The sequence below is a fragment of the Alosa pseudoharengus genome, unplaced genomic scaffold (assembly GCF_046254945.1).
Source record: "Alosa pseudoharengus isolate Yale_2024_CS ecotype anadromous, Long Island Sound unplaced genomic scaffold, YU_APseudo_1.1 YU_APseudo_1.1_scf_14, whole genome shotgun sequence".
Classification (NCBI taxonomy): Eukaryota; Metazoa; Chordata; class Actinopteri; order Clupeiformes; family Clupeidae; genus Alosa; species Alosa pseudoharengus.
In genome coordinates, this window is record NW_027468609.1 from 6,201,963 (window position 1) to 6,218,570 (window position 16,608).

General features: G+C 39.9%; 1 long non-coding RNA gene across 1 annotated transcript; it reads right to left on the reverse strand.

Moving 5' to 3' along the window:
- Positions 1 to 13,018: 13,018 nt before the first annotated feature.
- LOC143122351 (uncharacterized) lies at positions 13,019 to 14,998 on the reverse strand. The gene is made up of 5 exons (XR_012986648.1): positions 14,965 to 14,998; positions 14,560 to 14,886; positions 14,296 to 14,439; positions 14,068 to 14,126; positions 13,019 to 13,884 (listed from the first exon to the last, which is right to left on the reverse strand). It is a non-coding gene; the product is annotated as an uncharacterized LOC143122351 (long non-coding RNA).
- Positions 14,999 to 16,608: the final 1,610 nt, after the last annotated feature.

A 16,608-nucleotide genomic window follows, 5' to 3' on the forward strand; every position in this document is an offset into this window, starting at 1 on the left:
TAATAAGTAGTGTTACAGAAACCCCAGGCTAAAGTAAAATGACTTAGTCTAAAGACTAAGTGTTCCACTTAGTGGAATCCCCATTCTGATAGTTTAAGAGACCAAAAGGGATGAGTGGGTAAACAGAACAATGAAAAAGTGTTGCAGGAAAGTGGTTGAGAGAATGAGGAAATATACAGATTTATGGCCTATACAAGAATTAATGGATTTAGCACTGTTACAAAGATCAGGGATTACATGAAAATTGACAATAGTAGAGCTATAAGAAGAATAGGTCAGTCATAGTGGAAATAGTAGGAAAAAGAGGTATTTAAAATGCTCAAAAACATCTTGACATCTTGATAGATTAATACAATAGGAGATAAGAGGCAGAAGTAAGGAGATGACTTGGGAGTGAGTGACCATACATGTAGGAATAATAATAGATGCAGATGTTATAGGAAGATATAAGGGATAAAATGTACAGTTAATGGTAAATTACAAAAGGGCAAGATAAAGTAGATGATAGATAGAGAGTAATTTAATAAATACTACAATCTGCCTGCAGCATGAGTTCCTCATCCCCTCCAGCTAAACAGTAAATGTAATGCTGCCTCTTATATCTAAGGGGGGAAAGGCTCATTACCAGCCGTGTGAGGACATGCTGATGTGCAGGGGTTAATCCAAGTACTCCCTGTCCTGACTGAGTTCGGAGCAAGTTCAGCACAACAGTGCTGAGCATGGACAAACTGAAAAGAGATAAAGACTCTGAGGCCTTTGTTAAGGCAACAGTGGCAAGCTGGAGAGCAAGGAGGGAACTTGGAAGTGCAATGGAAGCGCTTGCAGCATCAAAAAGACAATACAGGCGCCTACAGTAGGGTGGCCTAAGGCTTCAAGTCTGGGGAAACCAGTAGCAGCACCATCCTCAACACTATGGCAGTAGGAGCAACCATCACAGGTGTTCCCAAACCTGTCAGTCTACTGGCCTATGGATACCTATTATAGTGGGCACAGTCAAGCCCATGGCAGCCACAATCTCCATGTCAGTGGGGGTGGAGACTCAGACAAGATGGGAATAACTAAGGCAGAGTGAGAGGCAATTACAGAGGAGGCATCATGTGAGAATGGACATCTGAAGCAAGACAATCATCAGTTTGTTTTGACTGTCAAAAAAGTGGACAAAAGAAACAGGACAGGGAGAGGGAGGAGACACCCTGGCACTGAAGGATGAGCCCAACGAGCATGCCTTCCTCTTCCCTTGTGAAATAGTATAGTTTTAAGGAGGCCTAGTGAATTCTACAAGAGAAGGTTTATACCAGTACTATCAAAGGGAGTTGATGAGGACACCATGCTGAGGGACTATCTTATGGGTAAGCCCACCTGATACCCAACGATGCCCAGACTAGGTAGAGAGAAGGTAGTTAAGAGATCGATCTCAGGGTAAGTAGGTAAATACTTTGTTAAGCAAATTTAAAGTATGATTTACTCTTATTCTTACCTTTATTATATTTTGATTGTTATTTTGAATAGAAGTGACTACTGTTTAATTAATTGTAAATGCAAATGTTTTAATCAAATTAAGTGACAAAGTGATAACATTGCTATTTTTAATGTCAAATGACACTCCATTAATTTTTCAGGATAGGTGGTGGTGTAAGTAGGTAAGACTAACTTGGCTATGTCCTAGGGACAGTTCCCTAGTGGTCACTCACACTCAACAAGTCTAAGGAATAGAATTATTTAGCTTTAATGGGAAAAATAAAGTTTGTAGGAATATTAAAATGATATAATATCTGCTTTACATGTAACTAATGTGAAGCCAAAAGATCTTACGTACTATACTATGACATTTGATAAAGAAAGCAATAGATAAAACAAAGAAAGCAGAGAAATAGGATTGATAGAATAAGAAAATAGAACTAGGATTTACTAATAGTTTAGATAGCCTAGATAAAGTAGTATAGGGCTAGAAGAGGTAAGCGTAGTTTTTGAAGAATAAAACCTTATAAAAATCTATGACATGCAAAGAAATTTAACATAAGAAAGGTATGTTGAAGAAATGATGAGATTACTGCATGTCCTAGAACATCTAATTAATATAGCTTGCATAATAACCAGTCTTCAAGTAGTATTCCAAATTGACAATAAATAAAATAACAATGCTTATAGGGAAATTTGTTTAATCTCTATGCAAAAAGAGAATAGATGGGATTAGGATCATCATAAGTCATTGTCAGAAGATTAAAATGTTTTATTATTTCAGAAATAGAAAAGCAGGTGGAAAGCTGTTGGTCTTCATGGAAGGAATGAAGGTCCACCAACTCTATTCTGTTAATCACAGTAACAAAGGGGGGCGAACCCCTGGTATAATGTTAAATTGTATGATTTGTTACATTTGTTACCTTGGGTTAAAGATTTTTTATAATTTTCACTTTCATTATTTGATTAATGTTTTATTTGAATGTCCCTTTGGAGAAAAGAGTCTGCTAAATTCCATAACTGTAACTCTAATGGTTAGTGGCATTTATATGATACTAACCAGATACTTTCCCAACAGATACTTGATATGGTGCTTTCCTTTGCGCATATTTGGATCTATGCGCAAGGGGGTTGTAGGAAAGAGGAATATTTTTATTGAAGGATTTTTTGATTTTCATAGTTACAGGAAGTTATTGATGATAGTCTAACAAATGTCATGTGTATAGTCATAATATCAGGAAAGTGATAGTGTTGTCTAAGACACATATAGGTCCCAGAAGGATCATAAAAACACTTAGTTATTGATTACATTGATATGATAAAAATAAGAAACTTTGGTAGAGGTTTGTAGGGGTTTTCAGATAATAAGGGCAAATGACACTTTAAAAGGGAGAATTGCTAAAATATGTGCCTCAACAGATTTAAACTGGTTTGATGCCTTACGCATTGCTTCAATGCAAATAAGGTCACAACAAAACCAGAGTAATTACTTTTTGCATTAAAGATAAAAGCTGAGAGGTCCATCAGAGGCCCACCTTTGGATCAGCTCCGAGGACAAATTAGAAATGATATGGAATAATTGTCATTCATTCACAGAACAATTTATAAGCAGGAAAAGGACTTTCGGAAGGACCTACAGGAAAAGAGTCAACAACCTACAGTATACTGCCTGGGGACAGAAATGGTCCTGGCAGTGGTGGGTATAGTGTTTTTGGCATGTATGCTCCTGTTCCCCTGTTGATTGTAGACTTCCAGGCAAGGAATCCAGTGAGGAAGGGGGGACATTGTCCCAGCAACATCTGCCCTGATAATAACCAGGGAATGGACAGAAAACTGCAGAGATCCCAGTCCATGACATACCACCAAACCACCAGGAAATGAGCTATTCAATTGTTTTTTTTCACAAACTGTGAGGCCACAAAGAAGAGTCAGGTAACACAGAGATTATTGACTGACGAAATCTTATCAGCCACCAGGAATCTGGAATATTGACGAATTTTCCAATATGAAAGAAGTCTGTTATGTGCTTGGAGCACTAAGAGAACAGGTGGCTGCAACCTTCTGGGTAGTTATGCACCACTGGATGATGTTGGATCAGATATTAGCCAAAGAAAATGGAGTGTGTGTCAACATAGGAGTAGTATTGTAGTAGTAGTATAAGTAGTATTGTTATTCCCATAACATAGCTATGGCAAAACTAATAATGATAGAAAGATAGTTTAAGGGGGCATTAGGAGGATTAGAAATATGGCTAGCACAAATAGGAATAGTTGTAGGAATAGGTTTGCTTGTATTTGTGCTTGTTTTCTCTTTGTTTTTTCCTTGTTTGAGATCCATAGTGCTTAAAACAGTGGCTGGGAGAAATGGATCACAAATGCCACTGCTGTTGATGAATGAAGCCAATGGCAACCCTTGTGGAAGGAGATACTAGTGCCAGGACAGATGACAAGGAAATGGAAACATGACAGTGATGCCAGTGATGCCAGAACTGATGCTCCTCATAGAGGAGTGGAGAAAGGAGGAACATTAGGATACAGTATGCTGGTTGGAAGCAAAACCAGCTCTTTCATTGATGAAGTGGGATTGGGTGTGGACTCCACTCCGTCCAACAGCCAAGCCACCAATGTTCTCAAAGCATATGAGATGGAGTGCGGAACTAAGACAATGGCTTTTGTTTTTGTGAATTGCAACATTCGTAACATACTTCACACTTGAAGCGCAGCATCCAACATTTGCTAATACATCTGCGATTGCATTTACACTCTGCCATCTCCGAGGAACAATGGACTAAAAACTGTGTGTAATATGAATATATTATTAATAGTTTGGTGTTACTTTGTTTCCAGAGAAGAGGGTCATTATAGCATGTAACCTATCTTCATGTAGAAGCTTAGAATATTATAGGGCTAGCCCTATCTGAAAACACCCATCAGGAATTCTTATGTGATCTGTTTGCTCATTTGATGAATTTATGGGGATGGAAAAGCATATGTGTAGTTGAAGGAAAGTTTCTCCTCTTGCTTGTTGTAAACAAGTGTTGCTGTAATAACAGGACAGTAGAAGAGTTTCCCTTATGAAGGTTTTTTCCTCTAAAAACAATGAAAAAAAAAAGAGGTTTTCCCTTAAGGGTTTTCGCTTCCACCGAGAGGATTTGAAACTTGCCATTCTATTTGATAATAACACTACACTATTGGATTTGATTTAAGTGAGGGTTGGTTCAAGGGTGTAATAACAGTACTAATATAAGAGTTTGATGTTTATCAGTGGTATTGGGGACAATTGCTTAATATTATAGTTGCTGCTGTGGTAACTGGTTTGCTTAGCTGACTGGTTGTAGTGTGACTCAGCTTAGCAGCTGTATTTTCTTGATAGTAGGGGATGTGTTAAAATAGTGATAAATGTTTGATCTTGCTGCATAAGTGAGCACTTCATGCTCAAAGGGGGGAATGTCGTGGCCTTTATTGAAATATATCCTTTAGTTTATATATCTTTTATGTAGTATCTTTATTCTGTGTAATATCATTGTTTTGTGAAACTGAATTCTGTAGTATGTTCAGTGTGGGAAAGGAAGACTGGTTTAAGGGAAGAGCAGGCCTGGCAGAAAATGGCATAGATAAGGTTTGGTGACAGGAAATGTATACAAAACCTAAAGAATGTATGAATGACAGGATGAGAGGGCAAAGGTGAAGTACCATACGTTACTTGGTCAGTTATCTGTAAACAAAGTGGGTGCTGTCTGGGATGACTTGAAGGGGTATAAAGGCTGGACAACAGCCAGAAGATGTTAGCTCACTGCTCACTGCTCACTTTGCTTAGCTTAGCTTTCACTTACTTGCTTTCTTCACTAATGCTCCGGAGTGCATTAAAGCCATCATCTGCAGTATACATCCATGGTGTGTGGACTTCTTTTGAGTTTGTATTATTTAATGTGGATTTTGACACCACAGTATGCAGGCATTGTACAACGGGGGCCCCATATCCAGAATTCACAGAATCATCACATATCCAGTTCAAAACAACAATTAAATTAGAAATAGTCACCTACAAATGACAGAGGGCGCTTGTTTTATTGAGCAGGTCTTGCATAGAAGCCATAATAAGGCCATCTGTGTATTATTTGAAATTTTAGGCTATGGTATGTTTATTTTTTCTTCACACAGGATGTTAGTGTGCCGTGGGACATTTTAAGTGTCAAAAGTGTGCCGTGGCACAAAAAAGGTTGAAAAACACTGGCCTAGGCTGTATAAGTGCCCTCCGCTGGCTGATGTTAACATTATTGCAGTTTAACCGTAAACAGCAATCAGAGGTCTAGTTTTATTCCATAAATATATTGTTTTTATAGACGTATAGTTGCACGCGCTACTGCACCTACTGTAGTGCGGTTCTGTCAACATAAAAAAAAAACTACGGGTAGCCTACAACCGCACAACTTGGTGGAAAAGTGTAGCGCAGGTTAAAGAAAACCCATTCATTTTTGGAGCTGATACTACTCAAAAGGAACTTCAAAGTATTTCCCATATAATATAGTAGGCCTATCCTTTTAGCTCACAACGAAAGTGAAACTTGGAAAGTGGTCTCTCCACCGAGTGTTAGCCTACATTAGATGCACAATCAATCGCGAGTCGATGCAGGTAAAAAGTAGGCTATCAACTGGTAGGTTAGTGACGAAGGTATTGCAAAATGTGATGACGGCACACAAACTAGGGCAAAAACGTTTAGTAGGCTATACACTTGTGGTGATAGCCTACAGTTAATGTGAATCGCGGACTATAACCAAAGTAAAGGAGAAGATTTGCACCAAATAAAGGCTGTGTTTGTGTTTCTACAACATGTTGGCACAAAACGTAATTTCTGTCAACTATGACGATGTCTATGTTCAGTAGCCTATATTTTTCATTTAGTCAAGCAGTGACATGTGGTTTAATGCATGGGGTAACATGACGTGAGACAGACAGAAGATGAGCCTGTCTTTAGTAGCCTATTCCTGAATCCTGTCCCTCTCAATTTCAAATCACTTTAAAACGGTGTGATTAGCAACCAGAATTTTTTTTTAAATCCCGGAGAGAGACACCCCCGGACCCCCGTGTTATTGTGATTAGGCTATAGGTCCCAATCTAAATGTTTGGGTTCAGTTTATGAAGTGTTGCTACAGCATAATACTGTGTGTTTGTTATTTATGGGGGGGATTTTTTTTTTGGGGGGGGGGGGGGGGGGGGGGGGGGTTGTCGGTCCAGTGGTGGGCCGGAATAGGAGAAAATTGCCAGGGCCGAACTTTGCTCCCAGTCCGACCCTGTACACACGTCTGCACTCCCCAGTATTTGAACTTGTAGGCAACGACAAAACAAAGTCTTACACTTAGTTATTTACTTTCACTACTGATTGACAATCGTAAACATACCCCTGACAGCAATAATTTTAGGGTTTCAAATTATGAATTGGCATTAAACACAGACACCCTCCCCTCCCCCAATGAAATGCTAATGTACTGGTTCCAAGGGCTATCAGATCCAAGACAAAGGATGTTACCTTGCTATACTGAATCCATATGTCATGAAATGTAAATGTACTCATGTTTGGTATCATTGTAATAGTCTCAGTACAAGGATTGTAATGATTTAATTGTAAGAATGTTTGGAATGAGTGGAGTGATATTTCTGATGTATAGGATATCTCTCCTCATGCTGATTCAGATAAGAATGCATAGGTGTGAAGTAGGTGTGTGTAGGCGTGTCTGATGCCATCTGGAGAACCAACCACGTGGGCTTGTTTTGCCGCCAATTCTTTCTTTGTTTAACCCATACAAAAGTGACTAACTTGCATTGTTAGAAGAAGAAGAATTAGAACTAGAAGATGGAGTACTGAATAAGAGAGAGAGAGGTTGATCCAGCAGAGGACATGGCCTACATAGACCATAGACCATTTTTTACCCTCTCTGCTTGTAACAGAATAAACCTGATTCCTGAGTGTTCCTGAAGTGTGCCAGTCTAAGTTAATATTAAGTAATTATATCCACCCACAATTACTTTCACCCCGAAAGAAGCAACATTGACCCCAAACATATTTGAATGACTGAATAAAAATCCAAAAGGACATTCATCCAAGCAAAACAACACAGTCTTTGCATTGTGTTTCCAGGGACTTGTTGCTAAGGTCCCGCCACTTGTCAGACTTATTAACAGTGCGCTCTCAAAATAGCAGTGTAGAACGGCACATTTCACTTTAGACCAGGTTTTTCTTGGCCAGTGCCGTTACCAACGTTAAAATAGCAATTTATGATCATGCGCCTGACCACACCTAGTTTTTTCATCGTCACACCCGTAGGTGCGCTAGGTTAATTTTACAACTCGTTCAAATAATGCATCTGGCGAAATTATGATAATTGTGCCGGCCACAGAACAGACTTGTGTGTAAGATAAGGCCCTGAGTGCCTTTACACTACAGCCTGAAAAAGAACATGTGAGCAACCCAATTACTGTTGAGGTGAAAATAACAGATAAACAAGGCTGGAGTGGCTGATTGGTCATTTATTGCTCACAGTTACCAAATCTTCTATAGAAGCATTTTATACAAGTGAGCAAGTAGGCCTAGGACATGTTTAAGTTGGTCAGTCTTGCAAGTCAGAGATGAGAACGATCTACATGTTGAAATAGGGAAGCTATAAAGAACTAAAAGGGAATGTCAATCCATCTTTAGAGAAGATAAACATAAGGCGGCGTTAAAGGAATTATCTGGAGTAAAATGCACTTTAGATCAATTTATGGATGATTGGGAGTACATACGTTGAGTTGACATCCAAATCATGTCATTCGGATGTGTTTTGAGAAAGTTCGATGTTTTTAGTCAAAACTCGTTAGCGTGGAAGTGAGAAGGGCATATTATTTCGCCGCTACAAAACGCTATTTTTATACCTCTTCTACAGTTCCAAACAACATTACACTTACGTGGTAGTGAGTAGAGGGTCCCTAAAGCCAAACCGAAGTATCCCGAGGTGACGAAATTGTGAATTTCCAGAGCACACTTGGCAATCGACTCCTACGGACTTTCCCCTAAAGATGGCAGCAAAGATGGAAACATTTCCGGAAAGGTACTGGCTTGATGAAATTCATTCTGGACTCTCTATCCGACCACATAAAGACCTCGGGATACTTCGGTTTGGCTTTAGGGACCCTTTACTCACTACCACATAAGTGTAATGTTGTTTGGAACTGTAGAAGAGGTATAAAAATAGCGTTTTGTAGCGGCGAAATGATATGCCCGCGTCATTTCCAGGCTAACCAGTTTTGACTAAAAACGGTAACATCGAACTTTCTCAAAACACATCCGAATGACATGATTTGGATGTCAACTCAACGTATGTACTCCCAATCATCCGTAAATTGATCTAAAGTGCATTTTACTCTGGATAATTCCTTTAACACTGACACTTTTTTCACCTTGAGTGTTCCAAAATAGTGAGTGGTGCGAGAAAGATGCAATATTATTATAACATGAGGCACGTTGTAACAGTCAGTCACTTCATTCCATAGGGAAACAATTGAATTTGAGTGTCTTGAGAAAAAGTGTGTCAGTCTGAACGACCCCTAATATAAGTATATATACTTTTTTGATCCCGTGAGGGAAATTTGGTCTCTGCATTTAACCCAATTGGTGAATTAGTGAAACACACTCAGCACACAGTGAGGTGAAGCACACACTAATCCCAGCGCAGTGAGCTGCCTGCAACAACAGCGGCGCTCAGGGAGCAGTGAGGGGTTAGGTGCCTTGCTCAAGGGCACTTCAGCCGCGGTCCACTGGTCGGGGCTCGAACCGGCAACCCTCCGGTTACAAGTCCAGAGTGCTAACCAGTGGGCCACGGCTGCCCGCAATGCAGATTACAATGGACAGGCGACAGTTCACGGCAGAAATAAAAAAAACACATTGGTTCCAAGTCAGGTTTATGTCGTCAGGTTTATTTAGATTGATATAAATATATATATATATATATATAGATAGATAGATAGATACTTTATTGATCCCCAAGCACTTTAAAAACAACATCAGTTGACCAAAGTGCTGTACAATACGTAGAAAAGTTGAGAAGGTAAGTAATGATCAGGCATCAAACAATAAAAGAGACATTTGTACAACACTCAGAACTCACAAAAGCAGGGGGAGAAAGTAAAAAAAAACATAAATGAAAGCAGTAAGTTATGTTATACAATAAAAGGAATTAAAATTAAAATTGAAAATAAAAAAGATAGAATAAGCACTTACAGAGTTAAAAGCCAGGGAATAAAAGTGAGTTTTAAGATGTGATTTAAAAACAAGAAAGAGCCAGTCTTATATGCAGTGTCAGCTTATTCCAGAGTTTAGGGCCAATTACTGCAAAGACCCAATCTCCCCTGCTCTTTGACCTTTATGATGGCACTACAAGGTGGCATTGGTCAGTAGACCTAAGTGCCCTTGATGGAGCATGTGGTTTTAAAAGATCTGACAGATAAGAAGGTGCAAGCCCATTTAAAGATTAAAAAACAAATAATATAATTTTAAAACGAACAACCTTAACATACCAAAACATGAAGAGATTAAGCTTGAGCAAAACATCTGCAGCCACTGGACTGCGTTACTCCATGTTCCTGTAGATGACTACGGTGGTCGTGGTGTCTTCTATGAACGTTGTGGTCGGATGGATCTTGCTATTCATGAATTCTTTTTATAAAATAGGAGTAAAAAAGAAAACAGTGTTCATAACTTCTCAAAGCAAAACAAGCTGTTAATGGCTAACGGTTTAATTCAATAGAGAGTGCAGTGGTGAATGCATCATGTGTACAGTATGCCTGTGCGAAAGAGACTGCACCTTTTTCACTGGTGAAGCAGTACACACAGGTGGAAGAGATGATGCAGAGAAAAACACAAACGGGACACAGACTGACCAGCAGTATCCAGCACTGATCATGACCTGGAGGAGGACCAGTGGGCTGGGGGCTGGGGAGGGGGTCTAGAGAAAACAAACACACTTTAAGGTAAATATACATGGATATTGATATGTACACACACACACACACACATGGATGCATACATACACATATACAGTATACAGTATATATATGTGCATACTTACATACATATGTACTGTACACAGAATTTACTACACATAGAAACTCAAGCAATTACACACTACTTAGTCATAAATTAAAAGTTACATTACTTGCCTTGAAAAGACACCTGGAATTTCATACCAATCACTTCTTTGTTCTTCTCTTTCTTTACTACTGTACAGTAATAAAGTCCAAGGTCGTGCTCTGTGATGTTCTCGATGCTCAAATTAGTGGATTTAGTTGAGATACTCTGTCTAACACTGAAGCGAGGTGGGGCAAATCTCTCTGACATGGTGAGTGTTGGCTGATTCACATGAGAACATTGTCTACCCCATTCCACATCTACCACATCAGTTCCAAAGTCACAGTGCAGGGTGATGTTGTCTCCTGGTTGGACTGCGTGTTGAACGACTGATGCTCCAGAGATGCTCTCCACACACAGGTATATCACACCTTTAAATGTATACAATGTTTAGCGTAATTAGCATAAAACGAAGAGCAAAAACAAGCACATAAGGTGACAAAAAAAGGTTCACTATACTTACACACAAACACGACAAGGGAGCCACACAGCTTGTCCATCTCTGTGCCCTGTGACTGTCAGTGCTGATGTTTGTAGGGGTCTTTGATGCGGATTTCCGTTAGGAGGGGCCCAGTGATTGGTCAGGTTGATGGAAAATATTCATCTTTTTTTTGACACCAGACTGAAGCAAGAGGTAGTACGGACTGATATGGTGTCAGCAGACTTCAGATCAAACTACATGAGCAGCGTGAATTTGCCTTGAGAGGCATTCACAGCCTCAGTCTTTACATTTCAGTATTGAATGAAATCATTCATATTAGCAAAACTTGGCTGATCACAGGCGTTGATCATCTTAAAGCAAATAAATAACGATGAACTGTTCTTTACATCATAGTATCTTATTTGATCAGTACACAAATCATCATCATATTGATGAATTGATAACAATCTCTCTGAATAAGTGTATGGACCATGATGTTTCACTAGACCAGCTCCAAGAAGGCAACCTATGCTCACAGTGAGACTGACAGCCAACCCTGCATCAAGTTCTGAATGCCAGCAACATACCTCATTGTTATCTCTACCCATGGTTATGCAGAACTACATCAGCAATGTGTTTTTTCTGAGTTTGCAAATATGATACAAAAAATATGAAATAATGATCTTTAACAGCCATGATGAAGATGTTTCATGTTTGTAGAATTGTAGAAGTGTGAAAAGACCAAGCTAACCACATACCTCAGTAACTATTGGCGGTGTAGAGATACGTAGGTTTTTCAGATTAATAGTGACATACCTTGTTTGACACAAATGTCTGATCAGTATTTGAAGCTGTTATTTTAAGGTTAGAAAAACTACATTGTGTTGCTTTAAAGTGCAGCTTCATCTGAAAGAGCATAAGGAAATGTAGCCTGGTAAACCAAACTCATTCACGAAGATCTAGGTGGGTATGGACAATGGACGGTCTAATGGAAATGTCCACATACATGTGCCCTCCCTTTTCCTCTCTGAATGCAGTTGTGCATTATGTGCCTGCAAGTTAATGTATGTGATGTTACGGGTTTTAAAATCACCCTCAGTTAAATACCATCAGAACAAAAGGTGAATTTCAGTAGTGCAAAAGTAAAGCTTTAGTGTAGTTGAATTGATATCCAGGGTCAAGTTTGATATCCAAGTTCATTGTTGAAGACGGTCATTACCGGGAAATAGGTCCCGACAGGGCGAACCGGACCCTGACGCGCAGTGGAGGTTTATCACATAAGTGTATTTCATAGAGGAAAATTATAGTTTATATAGCTTATCCGTGTCCGGGTCTGCTTCAGGAGGTGGGATCGGGCACGGTCCACTTATCCGTGTCCGGGTCTGCTTCAGGAGGTGGGATCGGGCACGGTCCACTTATCCGCTTCAGGAGGTGGGATCGGGCATGGTATGGTTGGGCTTATGATCGCACCTATGCAATGATTCTAGAGCACAGCAGCTCAACCGTGCCTGGGTACAGTTTGATCATATGCAGTGTGAGTGCGGACCAAGAATGGGAGAGAACCGTACTCCGGCACGGTACAAGTGAACCGTGCCCAGTGTGAGTACGCCCTAAGAACTTCAGTTAAACCAACAGGAAGTGTTGAGGAAATGGGTGACCACGAACACCTTGACAGAGATACTACGGATGGAGTAATCTACTTGACAATGTTTTACAAAGTCACACTGACATTATAGCAGAAACTATAACTGTATAGATGCTCAGGCTATTGCCACAGCATAGACATCAAGAGAGCTGTGTGCATCTGCTACAGTACGTTGCAGTTCATAGATATAGTAGTATAAAGCCCATATTAGGTTTATAACACTGGAATGACTTCAAGTGCACACCCCCTCACTGTTTCATTGATGTAGATTTTGAAGTTTCTCTCAGAAAACAGAACAACTCCTTGCATACGAGAGTCTGAAAGCCCTATTATTTAGCTCATCACAATCTGTATCAAAATAGCTCCAATCTATAAAAGGCAGTGCTTATACAAGCCAGAAAATAAAACTAGTGTAGTCTCTTTTCAATGTTTTATTGCTTAAAAGGAGCCAATGGATAAATATGTCTAGATTATTAGATTAGTTATAGAAGCCTTTTATTTCAGATGTATTGCCTCTTTCATTGCTTGAAGAAATTACAAAAGAGATGATGGATGAAAAAAGCAAAAAAGATGAGAAAATCAAGGCCTCCTTAACGGAACATGGCAGCATTTTGGGAAATGAGCTCATTTGCTGTCTACCCCAGAGTTATATAGGAGGATACACACAGATCAAATGTTCTTATTTACATGTTGTGACTTGTGTATTACCATGTGCAGAAATAATAATATAAAACCAGACACAGCAATTTTCTAAGCAGATAAGCACAGCTACCTGGGCGGACATGAGAATGTATTTTGAGAATGTATCTGCTTAGAATATTGCTGTGTCTCATTTTATTTTGATATTTCTACACACGGAAAATAAACAAATTTATCGGACTTCTGATGAAGACGTGGCACACGTCGAAACGTTAGTCCTTATGTTGACACCTTAAATAATAAAAAATACTTAAATTCCACATCTTTGTCGCTCTGGTGAACTCTCTCTCTCTTACTGGATTCGGTCCTCTCCCGTCGATGCGCTAGATGTGACCTGCAGTAGCGCGGAGGTACATTTGTTTTCTAGGTGATGATTCTACTTTGTACCAGTCCTGACCTCGGAGTAGGTACTGAAGTCAGTATTCTGTTGCCTCTTTTTCTTGGGTCTTGGTTTCTGTCGATTGGTAGGTATATCCAGGGAGGCATAACAAAGGTCTTCATCCTTAAACAAGAGTCAAAATACAGATCATTTTAATATCAGATTGTATTATGTTTTATGTATCAGAATACACAAAAATATAGACCATAGATCTTATTGTGTGTAATTATACTCCCTCTGGGAAACTACATACATTTACTGTACCTATGTAAGTGTGTCAGTGTAAGTCAGTGTCTGTACATATACCGTTTTTCTGCTTTGCTCTCTGTTTGTAGATCCCTGATACAGGTCCTTCTTCTTTGACCCTATTGACAAAAACAGTCGAAAGATAAAATACATGAACCCACATTTTGTATTTTAACATGATATTGAATTGAATTGAATTTCCCCTGGGGATCAATAAAGTATCTATCTATCTATATCTGTCCAAAGTGGAGAGCCACAGATCAGGAATGAAGAGCGAGAGCAAAGTACCTTTTTTGGAGAGGAGACAGTACACACAAGTAGAGGAGAGGAAGGCGGTGACAAGAGAGCATACGAGACACATGCTAACCAGCAGAATCCAGCAGCGCTCACATTCAGCAGGGCAACTAGGAGGCTTAGGGCTGGGACTTGTGTCTATGGGAAAACACACACACACACACACACACACATATATAGTCATGTATAGACATACTACAGATGATATCAAACAGAAAAAACAATAACAGTATTGAAAAACTGTGTTCTAGGGATTACCTCCAAATACCACTTTGAAAGCATTGCCAATTGCCTCTGTTTTCTTTGCTGCATTAGAACAATAGTAGAGTCCAAGGTCCCCCTCAGTGATGTTCTCAATCCTCAGAACACTGGACTTAGAGTCGTTTGTTGTAACACTGAAGCGAGGTGGAGCCCATATGCTTGCTATGGAGAGTGTTGGCTGATTCAAGTGGGTGCAGTTCCTATGCCACTCTATAAGCGACACATCTGTGTCCGAGTTACACTGCAAGGTGACGTTGTCTCCTGGTTGAACGCTCATCTCAACCTCTTCTCCAGAGACTCTCTCCACGCAGTAGAATATCACACCTGAAAGTGTAGTAATAGAACATGAACAACATGTTTGACAGTTGTAGAGGAAGATCAGAGGTACAAATGTGTACTCACACAAAAACACGATGAGACTGACGCTCAACCTGTCCATCTCTGTCACTGAGCAGGCTGATTACTGCAGGGGTCTTTGATGCGGATTTCCGTTGGGAGGGGTTAACTTCACCATAGGACAAGTGCTCAGTGATTGGGTCATACTGATGGAAAATTTTCTTTTTTTAACACCACAATGATGTGAGAGTGAGACGGCAGAGGCAAAGAGGTACAGAGACCTCACGACAAACTAAATGAACAGAATGGCCTGCCCTGCAACCTTTTACATGCTGGACACAACTTCATGACTGTCGCAAATTAAATAAATTATATTTGTAACAATGGTTTGCTACAGATCATGATCAGTCTAAACCCCATTAAAGCCAACCCTGTTCCTTATGGGTAAAAGGAAGTGTGTATATGCTGTTTTGCTTTAAAAGACCTGCAAGGCCTTGAGCTCTCTTCATATATTACAGATACTTATTGTGATGGTAGCCAGCGGGTACAGAAGCTGTGCAGTAAGAATGTAAATCTTCTTCTTGACACCTTGAAATGTGCTTGTGACAGATGCTAGCACCCTTGGGTTTTATCCTACGCCCACCTCCCAATCCGAGGTGTTGCAAGTTTGTAGGTTTGAGCCTAGTCAGGATGGCATGATCAAAACACAAAGCAGGTTACACCAAGTTAACTGCTGTTCATAGACAGTTTGTTGTTTGTTTGACAGTTTGTTGTCATGCTGTTTGTAAGCGCAAGACCCAGCCATGGCGTAATTGTCCAAAAATGACATATTCCAACGTCTTAATTGATATATGGGTAGGCAGCATCAGACAGCAATTTTAGTTTTTCTGTTTGGTGTTATCGTTGACAATGGAACTCTAGAGGTGGAGAAGCTGTGAAAGTGGGGTGAAGAATGTGCCTTATTTTTAACATGAGCGAAATCAAGGAAGTTACCAGTGGTAGGAGGAAGGATAAGGTCAACCACGTATCTCAGAAATTTGGGGTTAAGTGCACAATGGTGAAAGCCAGGTATTGAACCCTCAACTTTTCAGGCTACTGCATGGCCCAGGTCCTTCACACTACGCTACCACCCCCCTATTATAACTACCGCCAAATCATGACTTTATAGAGTGAAGCAGACACGCACAGTCATGCTCTAATTGTATTCACTGTGTACTGCACCAGTACCGTGCACGATGCAACCACAGCACATGACATCTAATGAACTGACTGAAGTGTGGCCAGAAGTAGACATGACACGGACTTCTAGTACATACCACACACCAAATGACGGTTGCAGTTGCAACGTTTCAAGGACTTTCAGTTAAGAAAAACAGAGCATGTTTGTTTAAATCTGCATGATATAATGCAGAAACCACAGGCAGAAATGCCATAGTTAGCCACAGAGTTACCTCCAAGTCCCTTTCCACTGCAGTCTGTCAATTTGTCACTGACAAAGTGACAATTTTATAAATCCTATTATGCCCAAACTGACCATTCTGTCATGTTCCAGACGAGAGCAATGCTTTCATCTAATAGATTCAGGGCTTATACAAATCAGAACACAAAGCTGGAATAGCTGACTTATCATATATTGTTAAGGGTTACCAAATATGTCAACATGATCTATAGAAGCATGTATTACTTGCAAGTCAGCAATAAGAGTAATGC